This window comes from Trichomycterus rosablanca, chromosome 1 (genome assembly GCF_030014385.1).
Source record: "Trichomycterus rosablanca isolate fTriRos1 chromosome 1, fTriRos1.hap1, whole genome shotgun sequence".
NCBI lineage: Eukaryota > Metazoa > Chordata > Actinopteri > Siluriformes > Trichomycteridae > Trichomycterus > Trichomycterus rosablanca.
In genome coordinates this window covers 85,951,372-85,978,871 of record NC_085988.1, presented here as the reverse complement: position 1 = coordinate 85,978,871, position 27,500 = coordinate 85,951,372, and the positions used below count along the sequence as shown (strand labels likewise).

General features: G+C 40.3%; 1 protein-coding gene across 2 annotated transcripts in view; it reads left to right on the top strand.

Annotated features, from left to right (window-relative positions):
• Positions 1–27,500, top strand: part of syt1a (synaptotagmin Ia) — a 253,282-nt gene that overhangs the window by 116,840 nt on the left and 108,942 nt on the right. The window contains exon 1 of one of the 2 annotated variants that reach the window (XM_063007442.1): positions 3,292–3,455. The exons of the other annotated variant lie outside the window; for it this stretch is intronic. The gene's annotated coding sequence lies outside the window, so the exon portion shown is untranslated. Of the gene's footprint in view, positions 1–3,291; positions 3,456–27,500 lie in introns of those variants that run through there. 2 annotated transcript variants of the gene reach the window in all.

The following is a 27,500-nucleotide window of genomic DNA, read 5'->3' as shown; positions in this document are numbered from 1 at the left end:
CTGGTGAGGTTTCGGTGAGGTTCAGTGAGGTTTGGAGAGGTTTTGGTGAGATCCGGTGCTCATTTGTGCAAGATTAGATGTTGGATGTGTGTGGAGGAGAGATGTTAGGTGAGGTTTGGAGATGATTCAGTGAGGTTTGAAGATGTTTTGCTGACGTTCAGTGAGGTCTGGTGCAGGATTAGATGTTAGATGTGTTTGGAGGAGAGATGTAAGGTGAGGTCTGGTGAGGTTCGGTGAGGTCTGGTGCAGGATTAGATGTTAGATGTGTGGGGAGGAGAGATGTAAGGTGAGGTCTGGTGCAGGATTAGATGTTAGATGTGTGTGGAGGAGAGATGTAAGGTGAGGTCTGGTGAGGTTCGGTGAGGTCTGGTGCAGGATTAGATGTTAGATGTGTGTGGAGGAGAGATGTAAGGTGAGGTCTGGTGAAGTTCGGTGAGGTTCGGTGAGGTCTGGTGCAGGATTAGATGTTAGATGTGTGTGGAGGAGAGATGTAAGGTGAGGTCTGGTGAGGTTCGGTGAGGTCTGGTGCAGGATTAGATGTTAGATGTGTGTGTAGGAGAGATGTAAGGTGAGGTCTGGTGAGGTTCGGTGAGGTCTGGTGCAGGATTAGATGTTAGATGTGTGTGGAGGAGAGATGTAAGGTGAGGTCTGGTGAGGTTCGGTGAGGTCTGGTGCAGGATTAGATGTTAGATGTGTTTGGAGGAGAGATGTAAGGTGAGGTCTGGTGAGGTTCGGTGAGGTCTGGTGCAGGATTAGATGTTAGATGTGTGTGGAGGAGAGATGTAAGGTGAGGTCTGGTGAGGTTCGGTGAGGTCTGGTGCAGGATTAGATTTTAGATGTGTGTGGAGGAGAGATGTAAGGTGAGGTCTGGTGAGGTTCGGTGAGGTCTGGTGCAGGATTAGATGTTAGATGTGTGGGGAGGAGAGATGTAAGGTGAGGTCTGGTGAAGTTCGGTGAGGTTCGGTGAGGTCTGGTGCAGGATTAGATGTTAGATGTGTGTGGAGGAGAGATGTAAGGTGAGGTCTGGTGCAGGATTAGATGTTAGATGTGTGGGGAGGAGAGATGTAAGGTGAGGTCTGGTGAAGTTCGGTGAGGTCTGGTGCAGGATTAGATGTTAGATGTGTTTGGAGGAGAGATGTAAGGTGAGGTCTGGTGAGGTTCGGTGAGGTCTGGTGCAGGATTAGATGTTAGATGTGTGGGGAGGAGAGATGTAAGGTGAGGTCTGGTGCAGGATTAGATGTTAGATGTGTGTGGAGGAGAGATGTAAGGTGAGGTCTGGTGAGGTTCGGTGAGGTCTGGTGCAGGATTAGATGTTAGATGTGTGTGGAGGAGAGATGTAAGGTGAGGTCTGGTGAAGTTCGGTGAGGTTCGGTGAGGTCTGGTGCAGGATTAGATGTTAGATGTGTGTGGAGGAGAGATGTAAGGTGAGGTCTGGTGAGGTTCGGTGAGGTCTGGTGCAGGATTAGATGTTAGATGTGTGTGGAGGAGAGATGTAAGGTGAGGTCTGGTGAGGTTCGGTGAGGTCTGGTGCAGGATTAGATGTTAGATGTGTGTGGAGGAGAGATGTAAGGTGAGGTCTGGTGAGGTTCGGTGAGGTCTGGTGCAGGATTAGATGTTAGATGTGTGTGGAGGAGAGATGTAAGGTGAGGTCTGGTGAGGTTCCGTGAGGTCTGGTGCAGGATTAGATGTTAGATGTGTGTGGAGGAGAGATGTAAGGTGAGGTCTGGTGAGGTTCCGTGAGGTCTGGTGCAGGATTAGATTTTAGATGTGTGTGGAGGAGAGATGTAAGGTGAGGTCCGGTGAGGTTCAGTGAGGTCTGGTGCATGATTAGATGTTAGATGTGTGTGGAGGAGAGGTGTAAGGTGAGGTCCGGTGAGGTTCGGTGAGGTCTGGTGCAGGATTAGATGTTAGATGTGTGTGGAGGAGAGATGTAAGGTGAGGTCCGGTGAGGTTCGGTGAGGTCTGGTGCAGGATTAGATGTTAGATGTGTGTGGAGGAGAGATGTAAGGTGAGGTCTGGTGAGGTTCGGTGAGGTCTGGTGCAGGATTAGATGTTAGATGTGTGTGGAGGAGAGATGTAAGGTGAGGTCTGGTGAGGTTCGGTGAGGTCTGGTGCAGGATTAGATGTTAGATGTGTGTGGAGGAGAGATGTAAGGTGAGGTCTGGTGAGGTTCGGTGAGGTCTGGTGCAGGATTAGATGTTAGATGTGTGTGGAGGAGAGATGTAAGGTGAGGTCTGGTGAGGTTCGGTGAGGTCTGGTGCAGGATTAGATGTTAGATGTGTGGGGAGGAGAGATGTAAGGTGAGGTCTGGTGAGGTTCGGTGAGGTCTGGTGCAGGATTAGATGTTAGATGTGTGTGGAGGAGAGATGTAAGGTGAGGTCTGGTGAGGTTCGGTGAGGTCTGGTGCAGGATAAGATGTTAGATGTGTGTGGAGGAGAGATGTAAGGTGAGGTCTGGTGAGGTTCGGTGAGGTCTGGTGCAGGATTAGATGTTAGATGTGTGTGGAGGAGAGCTGTAAGGTGAGGTCTGGTGAGGTTCGGTGAGGTCTGGTGCAGGATTAGATGTTAGATGTGTGTGGAGGAGAGATGTAAGGTGAGGTCTGGTGAGGTTCGGTGAGGTCTGGTGCAGGATTAGATTTTAGATGTGTGTGATTAAAACCATTGAATTAATTTGATGTGATTGATCCCACACACACACACCGCTCAGCATCCGCTTCATCCTGAACACCTGAACGTAATCCTTAAAATGTGGCGTCCACATACTTTCGGAGGCTGAAGGAGCAGGACGGAGGAGGGTATGAAGGGGGTGAAGCAGGAGGCACGGGCGGAGGAGGGGGAGGAACAGATTTGGGATGATTTCGGGTGCGGAGGGGCAGATGGGTAAACAAAGCAAAACACAAAAAGGAGGAAGTGGGGAAAGCGGCGCTCGTTTCGGAGGAGGGGCGTGTACATTACGGCGGGCGCGTGTGTGTGTGCGCGAGTGTGTGTGTGTGTGTGTACGAGATTGTGTGTGTGTGTGTGTACGAGAGTGTGTGTGTGTGTGCTCCTTTACGCCTCGTAGAACACAAAAGGAGGGCAACGCACGACGGCGAATGGGCGAGAGAGCACGGCTCACAATGGCACAGTGATGAGAGAGAGAGAGAGCGAGTACGAGAGAGAGATGGTCGAGAGACCTGTAGGATAAGCAGGAGAGAGAGGGAGAGAGAGAGAGAGCAAAGGATACTGGGAGGGGGATGGTGGGATGGTAAAGGTGGGCGGGATGAGGATGAGTGATGCTCAGGGCGAGCGAGCGAGAGCGAAAGAGAGAGAGTGAGAGAGAGAGAGAGCGAGTGTTGGGTATCAGATCTCGCTGGATGTGGATGTAGATGAACGGGTGCATCTCCGTCCTCCTGCCGTCCAACGTTCCTCGTTCCTCGTCTCCGCCGTGAGGAGAACCGGGCGACGCCGAGCTGCCAGGTAGGAACCCGGGAGTGCTACTGTACCTTAGGGACGGGGGGGACGGAGGGCGGAGGATGGAGAGGTGGAGGGGATGATGGGGAAACGAGGGAGAAGATCGGACCGATGTTTTAATTGTCGTGAGGTTGAGATGTTTGCACGCTGCTCCTGTACGGCTCTTCGTGGATGGATGGATGGATGGATGGATGGATGGAAGGATTGACAGACTTTAGGATCAAAGAAAAAAAGTGTGAATTATTACATTTCTGGATTTATAGAAACGTAAAGAAAAGCTTCTCCTGAGATCAGAAGCATTATTAAAAACCTAGATTATTTTTTTAGATGGTTGTAGGTTCCATGGTGCTCATCTTCATTCATTCATTCACACATAGATGGATGGATGTATATAGAGGTGGATGGAAGGAATCCTATAGAAGATAAGAACCCTAGAAATATTTCTATACCATGAACGTTACATTAGATGACATATTAAATGTCTATTTTTAGAGAGCACGTGATGGAACGTGAGCTGTGAGTTCCTCTGGTTCTTCTCCTGCGTGGAGAAACTGAAGGGTTCAGGATTCAGGATAGAAGAACCGAAGCATGAAGGAACTAGCAGAAGAAACATATTAAATCATATAGGACGAGAGGGCGCTTTATTAGGAACACCCTCCTGAAGCCGGGTTTGAACCTTCTTGGCTCTCAGGACGTGGTGACTTTGAGTCACCAAAAGTGCCGCACTGGGTCTTTTTGATGTGGCCTTTGTGATGCTGGTAGAACCAGGTCGCCTGAAACGTTCTCATCATCCGACACTGGTGAACCAGTGCCCAACGTAGCCCCGGGGTTCAGGGTTCTGGGTTCAGGCTGGCAGGAGCGGAACCCGATCTGGACGTGTTGTGAGTTCTGAGAGAAGAACGTCGACTTATTAAAGCCTCGAATCGGAACGGTGGCATTTCAGGCTGTAGAACTGCCACTCACTGGATGTTTTTAGGTTTTTTATATCATCGAGTGTGTGTGTGTGTGTGTGTGTAAACTGAGGTGAACGTGAAGCTGGTGAGACATGATCGGTATGATTTTGTGAAGGGTGTTGGAGATGTTTCGGTGTTTTGATCAGGTTTAGTGGGGTTCGGTGAGATTCGGTGAGGTCGGGGAGGTTCACTGAGTTTCGGTGACATTCGGGGAGTTTCGGTGAGGTCGGGGAGTTTCAGTGGGCCTGGTGAGGTTTGGTGAGGTGAGTTTTGGAGATGCTTTTGTAAGATTTGGTGAGATTTGGTTTGTTTTGTTGAGGCTCTGTGAGTTTCGGAGAGGTCCGGTGAGGTTTGGTGGGTTTTGGAAATGTTTTGGTGAGGTTTGATGCTCATTTCTGCAGGATTAGACATTGGATGTGTGTGGAGGAGAGATGTTTTGGTGAGCTTTGGTGAGGTTTGGTGCTAAATCCTGCAGGATTAGACGTCAGATGTGTGTGGAGGTTGTGGTGGTGAGTTTTGGTGAGGTTTGGTAAGTTTTAGTCATTTTTGGTGAGGTTTGGTGAGATTCGGTGAGATTTGGTGAGGTTTCTATACGTTTTGGTGAGGCTTAGTGAGGCTCGGTGTGTTTCAGGGATGGGTCAGTGAGTTTTGGAGATGGTTCGGAGAGATTCGGTGAGGATCAGGTGAGATTTGGTGCTCAGTTCTACAGGAATTAGATGTTGGATATGTGTGGAGAAGAGATTTTTCGGTGAGGTCCAGTGAGGTACGGTGGGTTTTGAAGATGTTTTGGTGAGCTGTGGTGAGTTTTGGTGAGGTTTGGTTTCGGGGAGTTTCGGTGAGGTCGGGGAGTTTCAGTGGGCCTGGTGAGGTTTGGTGAGGTGAGTTTTGGAGATGCTTTTGTAAGATTTGGTGAGGTTCGGTGGGTTTTAGTTTGTTTTGTTGAGGCTCTGTGAGTTTCGGAGAGGTCCGGTGAGGTTTGATGGGTTTTGTAGATGTTTCGGTGAGGTCTGGTGCTTATTTGTGCAGGATTAGATGTTGGATGTTTGTGGAGGAGAGATGTTAGGTGAGGTTTGGAGATGATTCAGTGAGTTTCAGTAAGGTTTGGTTTGGTTCGGTGGGTTTTGGAGATGTTTTGGTGAGGTTCAGTGAGGTTTGGTGCTCATTTGTGCAGGATTAGATGTTGGATGTGTGTGGAGGAGAGATGTTAGGAGGTGGTGTATGATCTGAAATGTTGGATGGTAACAGGTCACACACTGCTCCTCCTCGTCTCTTCATGCATGGATGGATGTTCTGATGGATGGAGGAAGTGATGGATGGAGGAAGTGATGGATGGAGGAAGTGATGGATGGAGGAAGGACACGACACAGAGCGCTGGAGGAGGAAGGAAAAGCAGAGCGAGTGTTTACGCTTTATGTACTGATGGATGTTCAGAAGAACTCGTGTCATTAGGTGGATTTGTGTCATTCTGATAATATTCTATCATTTTATTATTAGTGTAGAAATTCTATTGTGTGTCTGTATAAACATTATAAATAAAAACACTCACTCACGTTTAGAACGTTCAGGCTGGTCAATGAACAGATTAAAGAACAGAGCTGATAAAAACGGAACCTTAATCTGTAATTATAATAAAATAAAATAAAAACAAAATATTTAATGATTTATTTATGTTAAATTCATTTTTATTTATGTATTTATTCATTTTATGTATTTATTTATATTTATTTTCATGTATTAATTTTATATACTGTTTTATATATAGTCTTCATTTATATTTATTTTTTTTTTAATGTATTTCTTTCTTTATTTATATTTTTCATACAGGCGTTATATTTATTTATTTATGTATTTATTTACATTCATTAATTTGTTTTATTTTATTTTTATATTTATTTATTTTATGTATTAATTTTTATAGTGTTTTATATATAAAAGTCTTTATTTTTGTTTATTTATTTATTTTCATGTGTTTATTTTACATATAGCGTTTATTTACATTTATTTTTATGTATTCATTTATATTCATTAATTTATTTTTTATGTATTTATTTATTTATTGTATCTATGTTAATGTATTTACATTTATGCATTATTTATATGTATTTTCGTTTATTTATTAATATTTATTTATTAATATTTATTCATTTGTTTTATTTGTGTTCATGTATTTATATTTATGTAATATTTATTTTATTGTTTATTTATTTATTAATATTTATTTATTATAACAGTTTTATTTCATATTTAATATTTATTTATTTATATTTATTCATTTGTTTTATTTATTTGTAATGTATTTGTTTTCATTTATTTATTTGTTTATGTAAATTTTTTTTAGTAAAAAAATTGACATGCAGTCACACCCCGGAATAAAAGAAGCATTTATGAAAGGTCTAGTGTTTTATGAGCATGGACAGGTCGAGGCTTGTCACTTTTTTAAATAATCATAATAATAATCAGAAGGATTTGAGGTATTTTACCCTCTACTGTACATAATATTATTAACAGATAAAACAGTACAGAGAAAACCTGAACACCTGGGATTTATAATCCATCAGACGTCCAAATACGCCGAGCCTGGTGCATCGCTAATCTGTGAGACCCTGCGCCTGGGGGGACTGGAGGAGGGGGACGCGTGATAGTCTCGGCTCTCCTCAGCCAGCGAGGGGTAACAGTTTAGGGATGGTCCTCCTTCTTTTATCTAGCGTGACTCCGCCCGCCCCTGTGCACAAAGCAAGTTTAGTAAAGACGTAAGTCCTGACCTCGCTCCTACTGTACACGTTTGGGATATCGGACTCCTTTAACTGAATGAGCTGAATGAGGTTGTTGGTTCAAGCCCCACTTATTTTTCATCCCTGTGCTGCTGGTGTGTACAGCAGTGAGACTGAATGTAGGTCGTGTTTGGTCCTGTGGATTCATGACGGTGGTTCGGCGGAGCTTTGAAGTGATGTGGAGAGACTGGGGGGAAGTGTGTGTGTGTGTGTATGTGTGTGTGTGTGTGTGTATGTGTGTGTGTGTGTGTGTGTGTGTGTGTGTGTGTGTGTGTGTTCTATTTTGGGAACACACTCCTGGGACTTCAGTTCAGCGCATGAATAAACGATTTCTTTCCTCCTGTACCTTCCACACACACACACTTATTCTTGTTCCTTGAAAGCAGCATCGGTGTGTGTGTGTGTGTGTGTGTATGGGGTATCAAATATGCTTCACACGTCAAACAGTTTAGGGAAGGTCCTTCCCTGTTCTAGCATGCGTTGGTTTAAAGAAGCTCCAGTGTCCGGCTCAGAGCTCTGACCTCAGCCCCACCTAACAGCTCTGGGATGAACCGGAACACCGACCGATCGATCAGCGCTCAGCCGTACACACAGACACGCTGTCGTCTTTCATCTGAACGGGCACAAATTCCCACAGACACACTCGAAGGAAGAGCGCCTGTTCTGACTGTCTAGTCAGTCTGTTTTAATGGTGTTTGTTTTTGAAACGGTGTCCGAATACTTTCGGCCTCACGTTCAGCTCATGAACAGATGGCCTCACGTTCTCCAGGTCCTGAAGCAGCAAAGCACCCCCAAACCATCACAACCCCATAACTTTGTTCCTATAAAGTTCTCAATGAGTTTGGAGTTTCCTCTCATTTGGAGGTAGCGACTCTCGCTGTGGTTCGGTGGAGTCCTCAAGCTTTCGGTCTTTAGCCTCGTAGCCAAACCCTGAAGAAGAGTCTGAATCCTCTCCTCTGTAAGCCAGGATTGGTTGTGTTCCTCCACACACACACTGGATCGTGGAAGCATCGGCAGGATGGATCACGCCTGGCTCACAGTCGATATTCCAATTGATCCCGAAAGTGTTCACTGAAGTCATCGGTGCTCTGTTCGAAAGCTCCTGGAGTTCCTCCATATCAGACACGCTCGTAGTCGAACTCTGTCCTCAGCGGGAACGTCAGGCTGGAGCAGGGATGGGCCTTCCCCAAACGGTTGGCTGAAGGTCAAAGCTCATGTATTTCTCAAAATTAGAACTGCTCCTGCACCACAGCTTGAGAATCAAGAACGATAGAACGTCAACGAAACAACTGATTACACCAGGGGTGCACAAACTTTTGAAACAATTTCAGGCACCCTTGATTGTTTAGTAAGTGGACATGCACCAACTTTGTATCATTAATATATGGACAGGATTAAAAGCGTTCCCAAAAAGCTCCAGTTTGGTTCCCTCTGTCTATAGAACGTTTCCCAGAAGGATTGTGGTTTGTTTTGGTTCAGTCACTCCAATTTTATGTTTTATTTATTTAAGTTTTTAAAAATATTAACTTTTGGACGTGTGCTTGGGGTCGTTATCTGCTGTAGGACCCATTTGGCTCTAAAATGTCCTCCACTGGGTTTTACTGTAGACAGAGTGCACTTTATTTTGTCATTTATAGACATTATTATTATTATTATTATTATTATTATTATTTATAAAGTATTTATTTTTATTTTTATTATTTATAATGTATTTATTATTATTATTATTATTATTATTATTATTATTATTATTATTTATAAAGTATTTATTTTTATTTTTATTATTTATAATAATAATAATAATAAGTTCAACTCATATAGAGCCTTTCACCAAGCTCAAGGTCACTGATAATGTATTATATTGTATTATAATTATAATGTATTTATTATTAATATTATTATTATTATTATTATTATTATTATTATTATTATTTATAAAGTATTTATTTTTATTATTTGTAATGTATTTATTATTATTATTATTATAATTATTTATAAAGTATTTATTTTTATTTTTATTATTTATAATGTATTTATTATTATTATTATTATTATTATTATTATTATTATTATTATTATTATTATTATTATTATTATTATTCCATTGTCGGCTATAAACATAACGCTGGTTTGCGTTCCCTAAAAGCTCCAGAAGGATTGTGGTTTGTTTTGGCAAAGTTCAGTCAATCCGAGGTTCTCCTTGGTTCTTCACCTACAGAGCTGTTGTGTTGGATGTGGGGTGTAGGGTACGGAGTGAACCCATCACTCCAGACGTCTCCAGCTCAGCCTGAAGTTCATCAGATGTTGTACATGGTTTCTTCACCACGTTTCACGCTCCTATTTCCACCACGTCCTGTTCCATGAGGGGCTCCTGTTCTCATCTCATCATAACGTTTAGGACTGTTGGATCAGGGACGCTCAGAGGTCTTGTTCTGTCTCCATTTTGTCTCCATTTTTGGAGCAAACAGGCGAGGATCATGTGACCTACTGTCAGTAATTGTATACCTCTGAAGTAAATGTAGATGATGTGAGGAGAGGTCTGGATTTATTGGGATTTTATTTATTGATTCTTTTTGGAGGAGGGTTACAGTGTGTGTGTGTGTGTCCAGCTGTGCCGTCATTAATAGTTAATGAGTGACTCTGGCAGCCGCTCTATTGACGTTGTGCTTTTGTTTGCTTAATGCCTGCTGTTGTCTTGAGTCCATAGCAGTGTGTGTGTGTGTGTGTGTGTGTGTGTGTGTGTGTGTGTGTGTGTGGTCGGTTTCGGAAATGACTAAACCTAACACACCTTTCTTGTGAACCACGGCGGTGTTAAATGTCACGGTGTTTAACCATCTTATACAGTACTCGTACACACACAGAGCGCTGGATGTTTGGCACTTTCGAGCCCAAAAGTATTTGGACACATAGGAACACAATTGGGATGAATGCTGCCTGTGATCCTGGTGTTCCTGCCAACATCAGTGCCTTACCTTTTAGATGCAGTTTGGCCGAATGGGCACAAATCTGCACACACACACACACACTCCAAAATCTTTGAGAGTGGTGCCCATTTGACCATGATGCCCATGGTGTGCTTATGGTCAGGCGTCCATAAACTTTTGGGTAAAAGGGATGTGTTTAAAACAAGAAATTCCAAGCAACGTCAGGTCCAAATACAGAACAGATGCGAATGCATAATGCAGGTCACAAGGGGGCGCTGTTGCTGTAACTAACCTGAGCTTGAGTGTGTTTATCTCCGCTCTGTCATGGCAGAGCAACAGAATAACTAACAATACGTTCCTAATCTGTGTGTAAATCTAACACCCTGAGTGTGCTGACAGATACTCAATCCACCTACTAGAATGTAAACAACAACGAGGCCAGTTCTCAGATTACATAATGACATTGAATAAGTAATGAATAATAATAATAATAATAATAAAATTATTAATTATTATAATTATTATTATTTATTTTTATAATGTATTTTTATTTATTAATTTATTTATTTATTACTATTATTATTATTATTATTATTATTATTAATAATATTATTATTCCTTGTCTTGTAACATGTTTAAAGCCTTCAGTCATAAAAGCAGCAAAGCAGCCCCAAAACATTATGAATCCTTCATCATGTTTTCTGTAGATATGGGCACTTTATTTTGTTGTCTATAAACAGAAGAACTATTATTATTAATATTACTATTATTATTATTATTATTAATTATTATCATTATTATTATTATTATTTTATTATTACTGTTATTATTATTATTATTATTATTATCTTTATTATTATATTTATTATTATCTTTATTTATTTTTTTATTATTATTATTAATATTATTATTACTATTATTATTATTATTATCTTTATTATTATTATTAATATTATTATTATTAAAATTATCTTTATTATTATTATTTATGTTTATAATGTGATTATTATATGTATTATTATTATTTTTTTATTATTTTTTATTATTATTATTATTTTTATTATTTTTATTATTATTATTATTAGTCCATTGTCCCAGAAGCAGCAAAGCAGCCCCAAAACATTATGGATCCTCCAGCATGTTTCCTGCACTTTGTTTTGTCATCTATAAACATAACGCTTGTTTGCATTTCCATAAAGCTCCAGTTTGGTTCCATCTGTCCATAGAACGTTTCCCAGAAGGATTGTGGTTTGTTTAGGCAAGTTTTGGCCAAAACAAGCTAGTGCACCGACCACAGTCGAGCAAGCTTTATATCATCAGAGCTATTTAAAAACCAAGCTCAGGGTGCGACTGTTTATTAAGTGAGGGGTGTGATTACTTCTTTACAGCACTGGACGTGGTTTATTTATTTGTTCATTTATTCATTACTGACTGGCTCGGCCTCGTCTCATTCCCTTAAGCTCTTAAGGTCATAACTGGTCAGGTGCGCCGCAGTGTCCTTCCTAAACGTCCCAAGGACTCATCTGCATACGTTAATTAGCATATTTATGAGATGTACTTTATATGCTAATATAGGATCTTTCTATCTATCACCACGAACACCTCAGCTAGTAGGTTATTTAGAGAGTTATTATGGCTGTTGAGCACCATTTTGGCCAGCAGAGGGAGCACGGAGGCGCAGATTCATGTTTTGGTTTCTCTTAATTGCTCCTCATGAGCGTTAATTTGCTCCAGGTTGAAGCTCTTCCATATATCAGGGTTACTTTCTCTCCCAGACTTGCCAGCTCCTTTGTTGGCAAACCTGCTCTTTCTCAGAGACCGTCATGAAAATAAGTGGACATGCACCTTTTGTATCATTAGAATATGGACAAAATTAGAAGCGCTCTTCCCAAATACGTTTTTTTTTTTTGAGCATCTCTAAGCTTCTTGCTGCAGTCCTGCTGGTGGCTTCTTCCACGCCGGTTCTCTAAAGATCTGGAACCTTTGCAGGGTTCCTTTTCCAGGACTCGTCACTGTCCATGTTTCTGTACTTTTGGACGTGCACTCAGGGTCGTTATCCTGCTGTAGGACCCATTTTGTTCCACTTGGAAGCACATTTGGCTCTAAAATGTTCTGATAATCAGTCCCAGGAGCAGTAAAGCAGCCCCAAAACAATATGGATCCTCCACTGTGTCGTCCATAAACTTAACATATTGTACAGCTTTTTTTACTCTCTGAGATTGCGTGTGTTTATCTCCAGTTTGTCATGGCAGAGAATAAAAATCTAACAATGAGTTCCTAATTTGTCGTGTCCTTCTGCATTGCCATTTCAACCAGAAGAGGGAGCACAGAGGTGCAGATGATTCGTGTTTTGCTTTATTTTAATTGCTCCTTAAGAGTGTTAAATAATTTGCTCCAGGTGAAAGTGTTTCTATATATTACGGTTTATCACTCTCAGACTTGCCAGCTCCTTTGTTGGCAAACAGAATGATTCCTGAGGAACTGCAGTACATCACCTCTGTAAATGCTACAGCTTCAGCTCATGGACAGATGACCTCACGTTCACTAGATCCTGAAGCAGCAAAGCACCCCCAAACCTTCACACCACCACAACCGTGTTCCTCTATAATTCTGGATGGGTTTTCATGTAGCTTGCATGTAGAATCAGCACTGTTCCGAATCTCCCTCTAGTGGCGATTATGACTCTCGCTGTGGTTCGGTGGAGTCCTCAAGCCTTAGGTCCTTAGCCTCGTAGTTACACACTGAAGGGAAGTCCTGAATCCTGAATCTTGAATCCGACTAGTTCGGAGCGTTCCTTTTTTTAGCCTTGGTGTTTTTCTAACCTGCACTTGGGTTCATTGTTCATTCCTGTAGGTGTGGGGCGACACCGTGGCACTGCCCACCTTGTTACATAACACAAGTACGTACAGTAGGGGGCGCTGTTGCTGTACAGCTTATTTTATACTCTGAGCTTGAGTGTGTTTATCTCTGCTCTGTCATGACAGAGCAACGTAATAACAATCTAACAATGCATCCCTAATCTGTGAGTACTGATGGGTGTTAAATCCACCTACTAGAATGTAAACAATGTGTATATAGCCAAAAGTATGTGGACGCCTCATGATGAGCTTGTTTGGCAACCTAATTCAAAACCGTAGGCATCACTGTTCTGTTTTGGAGCTCCCGTGTGCCTATTTAGTCAGAAGAGCATTCGTAAGGTCAGGAACTGATGGCCTGACTCACAGATGGTGTTCTGATTCATCTCACAAGTGTTAAATGAGGCAGAACTCAGAGCTCTGAGGTTCCTCCTCACCAGGACTTTATGGACCATGTTGGAACCGTTGGAACGTTCTGAAACATACGTACAGGAGGCGTCTACATACTATTGGCTATGTACCATCTCATCTCATGATCTCTGCTGCTGTCCTCGTACCCTCTGTATGTGTGTATCTGGCACCCGTTCCCCTGTCTGACCCTGTAGTCTACCCCCTCCACCCCCTCCACAACCCCCGGCGCTCTCGGTAAGTGACGGCTTGTTCTTCTCTCCCGGTTCGTCCTTGTTGCTGATGGACTCAGAACCCACGGGCCGCTCTGTTCCCTCTTATTCCTGCTTTAGCCGCTCGTCCGGCATTAAACAGAACATAAGTCACCGCCGAGACACAAATTACATTTGAGACGCGGCCAGCGGGGCTTACGGGGGGGGGCGCAGAGACACCCGGCACGGACTGAGATTTTAACTCTGTTCATTTTTATTAAATCCGGCTCAGTTCAGATCAGATACGAAGGTTCAAACCGAACATTAACCACGTTTATTATATTATTTATTTATCTTATTCTCAACTAGTCTTAATGCTTATAAACAATAAATAAGTAACTAATGATTTAATAATGGTAATATATAATAATATTAAATAAATGAATAATGTTAATATGGTAATAATGTGTATAAAAAATTTATAAATAAATACATTTAATTAATAATTGTAATAAACAATGTAAATAATGTCAATATACCTTTAAATAAATATATTAATATTGTTAATAAAACAATAAATATTTTAATAAAAATAAATTATGTTAAAATAAATAAATAAAATATTTAAATTATTAATAAATTTGATAAATAATATTAATACATAAATTAATATTTAAATAAATTAATTAATATTGTTAATAAAAACAATGAATATTTTAATAAAAATAAATTATGTTTAAAATTAATAGACAAAATAAGTATTTTATTCATTATTGTCATAAATAATATTAATGAAGAAATACATAATTCTATTAATAAATAATGTTAATAAATAAATGCATTTTGTTTAAAAAATAATAATAAATTAATGGTAAATAAATAATGCTTATTAAAACAATATTAAAAAATAATTTTAATAAATGAACAAATGATAATAAATTATGTTAATTAGTTATTTAAACAAGTAAATAATATTAATGAAGATAATATTAATTAAATGAATATTGGTAATAATGTGTACAAAATAAATTAATAAATTAATACATTTACTTAATAATGGAAATAAACAAATAAGTAATGTCAATAAATAAAATAAATTGATTAATGAATAAAATAATAAAATAAAACAATAAATATAAAAAAATAATTAATAGTAATAAATAAAATAAATAAAATAATAATTTTATTATTTGTTATTAATGTTATTAAATGTTAAAAAAATTTAAATAAATCCATTAATATATGATAATAAGTACATCAATGAATGTAATAAATTAATAATGATAAGTAAATAAAAATAAACAATAAATAATAATGAATAAATAAAATGTAATAAGTACATAATATTAATAAATCAATAATAATCGCTCACCCTCATGTGCACCAGTGCTGCTGAATGTTGTGGCTCATCAGTGTAAGCGACCAGATACGGTGTATAAAGACGAGGTTTTATTGACTGTGTTCATGTTATTATAATAAATATGGACGAGAGTATTTGCAGAGATAATAAATGTAAATACTGATGCGCCGGTGAGGTTCAGGTGGGTGTTTACAGTCGCACGTCAGTGAACAGACAGACGGAACTGATGGCAGATAGACGGGGAGGGGGATGGTGGAGGCAGGATGGGGCAGATTCGTTACGCCTTGTTACCCCCCAGCTGTTGTTTCAGTCGTGAGGAATATCTGTCAACCTCGTTTTAGTCCAACAGCCAATCAGATTCCTCTCCTCGCCGTGGATCAGGCAATTAGTTGATTAGTACTGAGCAGCACCTGATACTGAGGGATTCTTTGGTACGGAATGGAGGAGGTCCAGTGGTCTGTTCTAATTAAACACCTTTGGGATGCATTGGCACACTGACTGTGAGTCAGGCCTTCTTGCCTTATTGATGCTGTTTAGGGCACAAATCAAGTTCTTAATGGAGGTTGTTCTAGCTACAAGTAGATGCAACTCAATAGTTTTGGAACCCAAAATCCAACAAGCTCATGATCTGGTGTCCAAATACTTTTGGACATCTAAAATCCCCAGCACAGTTCAGCTATTGGTCCTGAACTGCTAGAGCACCTTCAACTCTGGGACCCTGATGAGGCAGCAGTGGGGTGATGATGAGGCAGCAGTGGGGTGATGATGAGGCAGTAGTGCGGTGATGATGTGGCAGCAGTGGGGTGATGATGTGGCAGTAGTGGGGTGATGATGTGGCAGCAGTGGGGTGATGATGTGGCAGTAGTGGGGTGATGACGTGGCAGCAGTGGGGTGATGTGGCAGCAGTGGGGTGATGATGTGGCAGTAGTGGGGTGATGTGGCAGCAGTGGGGTGATGATGAGGCAGCAGTGGGGTGATGATGAGGCAGTAGTGCGGTGATGATGTGGCAGCAGTGGGGTGATGATGTGGCAGTAGTGGGGTGATGATGTGGCAGCAGTGGGGTGATGATGTGGCAGTAGTGGGGTGATGACGTGGCAGCAGTGGGGTGATGTGGCAGCAGTGGGGTGATGATGTGGCAGTAGTGGGGTGATGTGGCAGCAGTGGGGTGATGATGTGGCAGCAGTGGGGTGATGATGAGGCAGCAGTGGGTGATGATGTGGCAGTAGTGGGGTGATGATGAGGCAGTAGTGGGGTGATGTGGCAGTAGTGGGGTGATGATGAGGCAGCAGTGGGGTGATGATGTGGCAGCAGTGGGGTGATGATGAGGCAGCAGTGGGTGATGATGTGGCAGTAGTGGGGTGATGATGAGGCAGTAGTGGGGTGATGATGTGGCAGCAGTGGGGTGATGATGTGGCAGCAGTGGGGTGAAAATGAGGCAGCAGTGGGTGATGATGAGGCAATAGTGGGGTGATGATGTGGCAGTAGTGGGGTGATGATGAGGCAGCAGTGGGTGATGATGTGGCAGTAGTGGGGTGATGATGTGGCAGTAGTGGGGTGATGTGGCAGTAGTGGGGTGATGATGAGGCAGCAGTGGGGTGATGATGTGGCAGTAGTAGGGTGATGATGAGGCAGCAGTGGGTGATGATGTGGCAGTAGTGGGTTGATGTGGCAGTAGTGGGGTGATGATGTGGCAGTAGTGGGGTGATGATGAGGCAGCAGTGGGGTGATGTGGCAGTAGTGGGGTGATGATGAGGCAGCAGTGGGGTAATGATGTGGCAGTAGTGGGGTGATGATGAGGCAGCAGTGGGGTGATGATGTGGCAGTAGTGGGGTGATGATGTGGCAGTAGTGTGGTGAAGGTGTGGCAGTAGTGGGGTGATGATGAGGCAGCAGTGGGGTGATGATGTGGCAGTAGGGGGGTGATGATGTGGCAGTAGTGGGGTGAAGGTGTGGCAGTAGTGGGGTGATGATGAGGCAGTAGTGGGGTGATGATGTGGCAGTAGTGGGGTGAAGGTGTGGCAGTAGTGGGGTGATGATGAGGCAGTAGTGGGGTGATGATGTGGCAGTAGTGGGGTGAAGGTGTGGCAGTAGTGGGGTGATGATGAGGCAGTAGTGGGGTGATGATGTGGCAGTAGTGGGGTGATGATGTGGCAGTAGTGGGGTGAAGGTGTGGCAGTAGTGGGGTGATGATGAGGCAGTAGTGGGGTGAAGGTGTGGCAGTAGTGGGGTGATGATGTGGCAGTAGTGGGGTGATGATGAGGCAGCAGTGACTGACGCTATTTTAGCAAAAAGATGCTAACAGCTAATCCTAAGTACATTAGAAATACTGCTTCCGCAGCGGCTGACGCTCAGGTCGTGTCTAGCTAACACAGCACAGACAGCTAACAGACGGCGGGGGAACCGGAACAGAACGCGGCTAATCAGGGATCACAGAATTACACCCACGCTGAAAGTGGCCGCGGATAATCAAGGGTCAGAGGTCAGAGGTCAAACAGCATTTGTCTCAGTCATTAGCTCGCTGTCAGCGAACAAAAGAGGAGATGAAATACGCGGCTAAGCTAATAACAGTAACGAGGGGGGCGGAAGGGGATCAAACAAACGACGTACAGTGATTATTAATAACAACGACAAATTTATTACATCATACACTAACATTATATATGATACACAAACTATATATCATGTATTACATCATACACAAATTATACATAATTTTACATCATACACTAACCTTATATATCATATACAAACTATATATCATGTATTACATCATACACAAATTATATATAATTTAATACATCATACACTAACTTTATATATCATATACAAACTATATATCATGTATTACATCATAAACAAAGTATATATTAATTATTACATCATACACTAACATTATATATGATACACAAACTATATATCATGTATTACATCATACACAAATTATATATAATTTATTACATCATACACTAACCTTATATATCATATACAAACTATATATCATGTATTACATCATACACAAATTATATATAATTTATTACATCATACACTAACCTTATATATCATATACAAACTACAGTACATTTCATGTATTACATCATACACAAATTATATATAATTTAATACATCATACACTAACTTTACATATCATATACAAACTATATATCATGTATTACATCATAAACAAAGTATATATTAATTAATACATCATACACTAACATTATATATGATACACAAACTATATATCATGTATTACATCATACACAAATTATACATAATTTTACATCATACACTAACCTTATATATCATATACAAACTATATATCATGTATTACATCATACACAAATTATATATAATTTAATACATCATACACTAACTTTATATATCATATACAAACTATATATCATGTATTACATCATACACAAATTATAAATAATTTATTACATCATACACTAACCTTCTATATCATATACAAACTATATATCATGTATTACATCATACACAAATTATATATAATTTATTACATCATACACTAACCTTATATATCATATACAAACTATATATCATGTATTACATCATACACAAATTATATATAATTTAATACATCATACACTAACTTTATATATCATATACAAACTATATATCATGTATTACATCATACACTAACATTATATATGATACACAAACTATATATCATGTATTACATCATACACAATTTATATATAATTTCATACATCATACACTAACTTTATATATCATATACAAAGTATATATTAATTATTACATCATACACTAACATTATATATGATACACAAACTATATATCATGTATTACATCATTCACAAATTATATATGATTTCTCACACTAACATTATATTTGATACACAAATTATATATTATTTATTACATCACATTCACTATACAAACTACACTATATAATCCATCAGAGCGGGTGAATCTCTGTGCCTGTTTAACAGTAGATGGATCACTGGTCTCCTGCCAAGGTTGGAAAGAAACCCGAGCTGTTACCTTCAGCCAGAGAGCCGCTGTGGGCGAGTTTAACTCCAGTTATATCAGACCTGTTTGTACTGGTTCTTTTATTTAATCTCCTCTGGGATTAAGGAGGGTATCAGGTCGAGTTTTTTTCTTCAAGGAGCAGCTTGTTTGTTTACAGTCATTCCCTTTTTACCAGTATAACATCCTAGATCATTGTGAATTGGTGTAACGATGTGACTGATTATTTCTGGAACGTCTTTAAATCTTCAACACTTGATTTTATTTAAAAATAGTGAGTTCAGGAAATATGAATTAAAATAGAATTTTAATTCGTTTTATTTTGAATGACCTTTAAATGACCTTGAGATTTTAGACAGATCTGAGGATTAATAACGGAACTGGACACAAATCTGTGGACGCTGCTGGTTTGAATGTCAGAAGTGATGTCGAAAGTATTGGGATGCCTGACCGCCAGCTCGTCGGACGCCCCAGTTTTAAACAGAGCGACGTCTGTGTGATCTTTTCAGCTGGAACGACGTGTCTGTGTGGGGGAATTTGTGATGGCAGCGCTTTTATGGCTGGGCGCTGATCGATCAGTCGGTGTTCCGGTTCGTCCCAGAGCTTTCATCCAGGAGCTCACTCGCGTCGGAAGCATTTTATTTCCTTTATACTGTATGAATAATTTAATACAATTTGTAGCCTGTGGTTAAGGTACAGGACTAGTAATCAAAAGGTCATTGGTTCAAGCCCCACCACTGCCAGGTTGCCACTGTTGGGCCCTTGAGCAAGGCCCTTAACCCTCAATTGCTCAGATTGTAAACTGTTAGTCTCTTTGGATAACAGCATCTGCTCAATGCCGGAAATAAGTAAATGTAATTTATTACACCTGTTAGTAACTGCTGTGGCTGGAACACACACGTGAATTCGGTAATTAGAAGGAACGTCCCAATACTTTTGAATATTTACTGTACATTTCATGCTAAAATACGCTGGATGTGAATAAAATATGAGCTAAGCGTCTCACGCGAGCTTGTAAGCATCACCTGAGACCTGCAGATTCGCTCCTGTAGAGATTGAGATTGAGTTTGAGAGGTTAATCAGATCCGATCCTGATCGAGTCGCGCTCCTCAGCGTATCGTGTTATTTTCCCGTCCGTCAGCCAATCAGAGCGCTTGTTCTAATCACAATAATCAATCAGACGTGGTTATGATAATGAGCGCTGATGAGCGGCGGATCCGCTCGATGCTCTGGTACTGAACCCCGAGCCAATCAGGAGCTTTTGTCCTCGAGCAGACCTTCAGCGAGCGCCCCGTACCCCCCGTACGCCCCGTCGAGCGCTCCGGTCGGGCACGCGACGCACCTCACGTGGAGCGGCGAGCTGTTCCGGAGTCAGCGCTTTTTACCCGCGCGTCTGTGCTTTATTTACCCGCCCGCCGTGCCCTCTCTCGCGGGATTGATGAGCGGCGCAGAGACGGGATGCATTATTCATCACCTGTGCTGCGTTCACCTGCTCGCTAAAATTCAGCGCCGTATGGTTTCTGATAAACAGCTGAATGGAAATAAAGTGAAGTGGGAGTGAAGTCGGGACTCAGTCCTCTCCGGAGGGTTTAAAGTGCATCCTTTTAGCATGACTTGGTCCTGTGACCTTCAGTCACCTTCAGTTTAGTCGTAGCCAGTTCCTCTTCCTGCACTGGAGACCCCGATGGCGTACGAGGAGGGTATATTCTTCCGACACGCCGTCCTTCCATTCAGGCTTCTTAGAACCTTTGTGCTATTCGGAGAACACAGTAACATGATACATGATTTATTACATCATATACTAACATTATATATATCACACATGAACATTATATATGATTTATTACATCATATACTAACTTTATATATATCATACACAAACTATATATGATTTATTACATCATACACAAACTATATATGATTTATTACATCACACTAACATTATATAAGATTTATTACATCACACACGAACATTATATAAGATTTATTACATCACACACGAACATTATATAAGATTTATTACATCACACACGAACATTATATAAGATTTATTACATCATACACTAACATATGATTTATAATTTAAAGTTAGTATATAACTTTTTAGTCCCGTCTTTTCCCACCCAGCAGACTAGCGGCCAAATGTGCCTGTAGGGGGCGCCCAGCTGACCGGTAGCAGAGCAGAGATTCTGGATCTTTAACTGGTTCCGTTCAGGCTTGTTAGAACCTTGGTGCTATTCAGAGAAATGACCCGCGCATCAATTTTTATTAGAGCCAAGGGTGCGTCACCAACAGGGGGCGCTACAAACACACACTGGAAATAAACAGTAAACTAGGGTCAGGTGATCCTTGGTCAGCGTTCAATCAAGTGAATTAGAAACGACTAGTCTGGGAGACAATTGGGGAGCACTCGGTGTTAACTCTCAGATACGATTGGCTAACGTTTCCTCATCACTGCTGCGATTACGACCTCTGCTGGCTAGTTGAGGAACTACACAGAAAAAGTGAATAACGGAGAGCAGTGCGTGACTCTACCTATGCAATACTGATCCCTGTGTGAACCGTGCAGGGGAAAAGAAGCGGTCGGAGGGACACGCGTGTCTTAGATATGGCCCTCCATGGTCAGGGTCTACAGCACTAAAGGGGATAATAAATGTATCTCAATTGTTTGTGTGCTTGATTACTTCAACAATCACTTCCATTTCAGTTAGCGGGACGTTCCTATTGCACCTTGAACATTGATCTTTGACAGCTTCCAAGCACCAATGGCGACTCATGCATGAATTGCTCGATACGGTTCTCCCATTTTATCATTTAATATTTTATCATTAATACTTACGTCTTGGTGTTTGAGCTTGTTTAGAGCTGGTGTTTGAGCTGGTGTTTAAGCTGGTATAGAGTGGATATTTGAGCTGGTTTAGAGATGATTTAAAACTGGTTTTGGGCTAGTGTATAGCTGATTTGAAGTTGGTATTTGAGCTGGTTTAGAACTGGTATTTGAGCTTTTTTAAAGCTGGTGTTTGAGCTGGTGTTTGAGCTGATTTAGATTTGGTTTTCAGCTGGTTTAAAGCTGGTTTAGAGCTGGTTTCTGAGCTTTTTTAAAAGCTGGTTTAGAGCTGGTGTTTGAGCTGGTTTAAAACTGGTTGAGAGCTGGTGTTTGAGGTGGTTTAAAGCTGGTTTAAAGCTGGTTTAAAGCCGATTTAATGCTGGTGTTGAGCTGATTTGGAGCTGGTGTTTGAGCTGGTTTAAAACTGGTTTATAGCTGATTTAGAGTTGATTTAGATTTGGTTTTGAGCTGGTTTAGAGCTGATTTAAAGCTGGTGTTTGAGCTGATTTAGAGCTGAAGTTTGATCTGATGTTAAGCTGGTGTTTGGAGCTGTTTTGAGCTGGTTTTAAGCTGGTTTCAAGGTGGTTGAGCTGGTTTAAAGCTGAAGTTTGATCTGATGTCGAGCTGTTATTTGAACTGGTGTTTGGAGCTGGTGTTTGAGCTGGTGTTTGGAGCTGGTGTTTGAACTGGTGTTTGGAGCTGGTGTTGAGCTGAATGTGCAATAAACGATGCACGGGTGTTATTCTATATTATTCTCCTAATCTAGTCATATGAGGAGGGCCGTACTTAAGACACGTGTGCAGTGCCAACCGCTTCTTTTCACCTGCACCGGGCGGGTTCACACAGGGATCAGTATCACGTACGGAGGGTCACACACTGCTCTCCGTTATTCCCCGTCTCCGTGCAGTTCCTCGACCAGCCAGCAGAGGCCGCAATTTTCCGCCGAGTTTTTTTTTTTAGGTCAGATAAACAGGTTATTGAGCTCAACAGCAGGTTATTTGTTCACGTCCTGCTGGCTTTAATCCGGCGTGTTGTACACGAGCACTTGATGAAACTGCTCAGCGGTTAAATCAGATGGTGATTGGATTATTAGCGTGTGTGTGGAGTCGCTCAGACTCGGGTTTACTCTCAGCGTTGGTTTAGAGTTGGTGTTTGAGCTGGTTTAGAGCTGGTGTTTGAGTTGGTTTCTGAGCAGGTTTAAAACTGGTTTAGAGCTGGTGTTAGAGCTTGTTTAAAGCTGATTTAAAGCTGTTTTAGAGCTGGTGTTTGAGCTGATTTGGAGCTGGTTTAAATTTGGTTTTGCGCTGGTTTAAAGCTGATTTAAAGCTGGTTTAGAGCTGGTTTCTGAGCTTTTCTAAAGCTGGTTTAAATCTGGTGTTTGAGCTGATTAAGAGTTGGTGTTTGAGCTGGTTTGAGCTGGTGTTTGAGCTGATTAAGAGCTGGTGCTTGAGCTGATTTATAGCTGATTTGGAGCTGGTGTTGAGCTGGTGTTGAGCTGGTTTGGAGCTGGTTTAAAGCTGAAGTTTGATCTGTTATTTGAACTGGTGTTTGAGCTGAAGTTAGATCTGATTTAAAGCTGGTGTTTAAGCTGTTATTTGAACTGGTGTTTGAGCTGGTTTAGAGTTGGTGTTTGAGCTGGTTTGAGCTGATTAAGAGCTGGTGTTTGGAGCTGGTGTTGAGCTGGTGTTTGAGCTGTTATTTGAACTGGTGTTTGGAGCTGGTGCTGAGCGTGGGCTTCTTAAATTACAATCAGCGATCAGGTTGATTTATTTATTTGTTTAGTTCTTATCTGATGAATAAAAGACGCCTGATGAGAGACACGGAACCACATCAGCAGAGACGTAAAAAAATCACAATTTATTATAAACATCTTCAGGTCCGACGTTCTGGGGATTTGTGGTTGGAAGGGTGCACAAACTTTTTCCCTCAGACCCGTGTGCCGCCCCACCCGTCCTGCTGCCCTAAATGAATCAGAACCACGACGGTAAACCGAACGCGGCCGCTCGCTCACTCACTCGCTGGCTGAATGTCTCACGTTCCCATACGATGGCTTCCTCTGCTGGAATGTGTAAAGCGTGATGCTATATATAAGCCTGGACGCCCTGTTGCCATGGTAACTGCCATTTCCCGCAGTAACCGAGAGGAGATTTTTATTTTAAATCCTCTGAATTATGATTTTAATGTGATCGTCACCGGCGCTGCTGATAAGTATTCACACCCCCTTCTGATACATGAGATCAGACACAGGTCGCTACCTGATAGCTATGTGTTTTATTTATAATTAAATTATTGTGCAGTGATTTCCTTCCTTTATCTTTTAAAGAAAACACAACATGGTGAAGATTTTATTAATAATAATTATATTAATTTATTTGAGTGTTTTTAAAAGAAAAATATATTAGAATTGTTGCCCCCATTATTTGAAATTATTATATATTATTATGGATAATAATACAAAGACTAAAAATAATATAATTAATAATAATGATGGCAACAATGATGATGATAATAATAAAAAATATATATAAAAATAAAAAACAATAAAATAATAAAAAAAATAATACAACTCTATTATTATTATATTTTTAAGTAATTGTACTAATAATAATAAAATTTATTTATTTCTTTATTTATAATTCTATAATTTAAAATTATTATACACAATTATGTATAATAATATTGACAATAATACAAATATTAAAAACAATACAATTAATAATAATGATAATAAAATATGAAAAATATAAAATTAAATAATAATAAACAATAAATAAAATAAAATTGTAATAATTCATAATATTTAATATAATTCCATGATTATTATATTTTAAAAAGAATAATAGTAATTAATAATAATAATAATAATAATAATAAATGTATTTATTTATTTATAATTCTATAATTTAAAATTATTATATAGGATTATGGATAATATTACTGACAATAATACAGATATTAAAAATAATACAATTAATAATAATAATAATTAATAAGAATTATGTTAATAATAAAAATAATTAAAATAATAATAATGATAATAATAATAATAAATACAATAATAATAATTTCTTAATAATCCATAATATATTAAATAATTTTACTATTATTATATTTAATATAATATTACTGATAATTTCTAATACAATTACATATTTATTTATTTATAATGTTAGAATTTATAATAATCATATTTCCATTATATTATTATATTATATTGTATTTAACTTTAATTTATTATTAACATAGAACTTTATAATAATTGTGTTTCCATTATATTCATTTTTTAATATTATTATTTATTATTATTATTATTATTATTATTATTATTATTATTATATTAACATACTTTGTTCATAATATTAGTATTTATTTTTATTATGAAAACTACTTTAGATATACAGTATATATATACATATATATATATATATATATATATATATATATATATATATATATATATATATATATATATATATATATATATATATATACAGTGTATCACAAAAGTGAGTACACCCCTCACATTTCTGCAAATATTTCATTATATCTTTTCATGGGACAACACTATAGAAATAAAACTTGGATATAACTTAGAGTAGTCAGTGTACAACTTGTATAGCAGTGTAGATTTACTGTCTTCTGAAAATAACTCAACACACAGCCATTAATGTCTAAATAGCTGCAACATAAGTGAGTACACCCCACAGTGAACATGTCCATATTGTGCCCAAAGTGTCAATATTTTGTGTGACCACCATTATTATCCAGCACTGCCTTAACCCTCCTGGGCATGGAATTCACCAGAGCTGCACAGGTTGCTACTGGAATCCTCTTCCACTCCTCCATGATGACATCACGGAGCTGGTGGATGTTAGACACCTTGAACTCCTCCACCTTCCACTTGAGGATGCGCCACAGGTGCTCAATTGGGTTTAGTCCATCACCTTTACCTTCAGCTTCCTCAGCAAGGCAGTTGTCATCTTGGAGGTTGTGTTTGGGGTCGTTATCCTGTTGGAAAACTGCCATGAGGCCCAGTTTTCGAAGGGAGGGGATCATGCTCTGTTTCAGAATGTCACAGTACATGTTGGAATTCATGTTTCCCTCAATGAACTGCAGCTCCCCAGTGCCAGCAACACTCATGCAGCCCAAGACCATGATGCTACCACCACCATGCTTGACTGTAGGCAAGATACAGTTGTCTTGGTACTTCTCACCAGGGCGCCGCCACACATGCTGGACACCATCTGAGCCAAACAAGTTTATCTTGGTCTCGTCAGACCACAGGGCATTCCAGTAATCCATGTTCTTGGACTGCTTGTCTTCAGCAAACTGTTTGCTGGCTTTCTTGTGCGTCAGCTTCCTTCTGGGATGACGACCATGCAGACCGAGTTGATGCAGTGTGCGGCGTATGGTCTGAGCACTGACAGGCTGACCTCCCACGTCTTCAATCTCTGCAGCAATGCTGGCAGCACTCATGTGTCTATTTTTTAAAGCCAACCTCTGGATATGACGCCGAACACGTGGACTCGACTTCTTTGGTCGACCCTGGCGAAGCCTGTTCCGAGTGGAACCTGTCCTGGAAAACCGCTGTATGACCTTGGCCACCATGCTGTAGCTCAGTTTCAGGGTGTTAGCAATCTTCTTATAGCCCAGGCCATCTTTGTGGAGAGCAACAATTCTATTTCTCACATCCTCAGAGAGTTCTTTGCCATGAGGTGCCATGTTGAATATCCAGTGGCCAGTATGAGAGAATTGTACCCAAAACACCAAATTTAACAGCCCTGCTCCCCATTTACACCTGGGACCTTGACACATGACACCAGGGAGGGACAACGACACATTTGGGCACAATTTGGACATGTTCACTGTGGGGTGTACTCACTTATGTTGCAGCTATTTAGACATTAATGGCTGTGTGTTGAGTTATTTTCAGAAGACAGTAAATCTACACTGCTATACAAGCTGTACACTGACTAAGTTATATCCAAGTTTCATGTCTATAGTGTCGTCCCATGAAAAGATATAATGAAATATTTGCAGAAATGTGAGGGGTGTACTCACTTTTGTGATACACTGTATATCAATAAATGCATTTATGTTTAACGTGTTTGTAATACAAACTTGATAATAAAACAAACACCCGGATCAGGAAGACTGCCAGTAGAAACACCTGAACCTGGGAACCCTGGAACCTAAAGAAGTGAGAATTAGGGAACACAGAAGGTGTGTGTCTGTGTGTGGGGGGGGACTTTAATTCTAACACAAGGAGAGTCTAAAATCCAGAGACTCAGGGAAGATTGGGAACAGGGCGTGACGCTGGACGTGCAGCTCTGATCTGATGCTCCTGCGTGTTCTGAGGAGAAGACTGATGTCCTATCAGACTGAATTAGATTGTGTTTGCTGGGAGGAGAAGCAGCAGCGGCGCTTTAATCCACTTTGTTCTCCCATGTTTCCTCCTCTCAGGAGCTTCTGATCATCAGCACAAACAAACACCTCATTCCATTTGGGACGCGCCCTTCTGGCACCACTGCTGGCACCACTGCTGGCACCACTGTCCTTCCTCTAGTGCTCCGCCCTCACAAACACACACACAGATTATAAACCAGGACTAACGGGACCTCAGCCACAAGAACGTTAGAGGACATGAGGTCCAGCCTCAACATTCTCATTCAGTCCAGCAGTGCAGCTCAGGGTTCTGTACAGATCATGTTTTAGTGCTCTGGAGTCCAGTAGTGGTGTTCCTAGACCGTAC